The following is a 692-nucleotide window of genomic DNA, read 5'->3' as shown; positions in this document are numbered from 1 at the left end:
GGAACTGATGAGAAACAAGGCTCCAGGAATTGGTGGCATACCCTTTGAGATTGTTTAAGCAAACAGATGCAGTACTGGAGGCGCTTACTTATTTATGTGAAGAAATTTGGAATACAGCTACCTGGCCAAGTGAATGGAAGAGATCCATATTTGTGTCCATTCCAAAGAAAGGTGATCCAACAGAATATGAAAATTATCAAAAAATATCATTAATATGACATGCAAGTACAATCTTCTTGAAGATAATTAAAAAGTGGTTGCAGCAGTATATTGATGCAGAACTTCCAGAAATTCAAGCTGGATTCAGAAAAGGACATGGAATAAGGGATATCATTGCTGATGTCAGATGGATCTTGGCTGAAAGCAAATAATATAAGAAAGATGTTTACTTGTGTTTTATTGATCATGCAAAGGCATTTGATTGTGTGGATCATAACAAATTATAGATAACATTGAGAAGAATAAGAATTCCATCACAGTTAATTGTTCTCATGAGGAACCTGTATATAGACCAAAAGGCTGTTGCTTGAACAGAAGAAGGGGATACTGCATGGTTTAAAATCAGGAAGGGAGTGTGTCAGGGTTGTGTTCTTTCACCATATTTATTTAATCTGTATGCTGAGCAAATAATCTGAGAAGTTGGAGTATATGAAGAATGCAGCATCAGAATTGGAAGAAGACTCATTAACAAT

The sequence above is a fragment of the Orycteropus afer genome, unplaced genomic scaffold (genome assembly GCF_000298275.1).
Source record: "Orycteropus afer afer isolate SDZICR_OR568_19922 unplaced genomic scaffold, OryAfe1.0 scaffold00520, whole genome shotgun sequence".
NCBI classification, from domain to species: Eukaryota; Metazoa; Chordata; class Mammalia; order Tubulidentata; family Orycteropodidae; genus Orycteropus; species Orycteropus afer.
The sequence above is the reverse complement of the archived record's forward strand: the minus strand, read 5'-3'. Positions refer to the sequence as shown.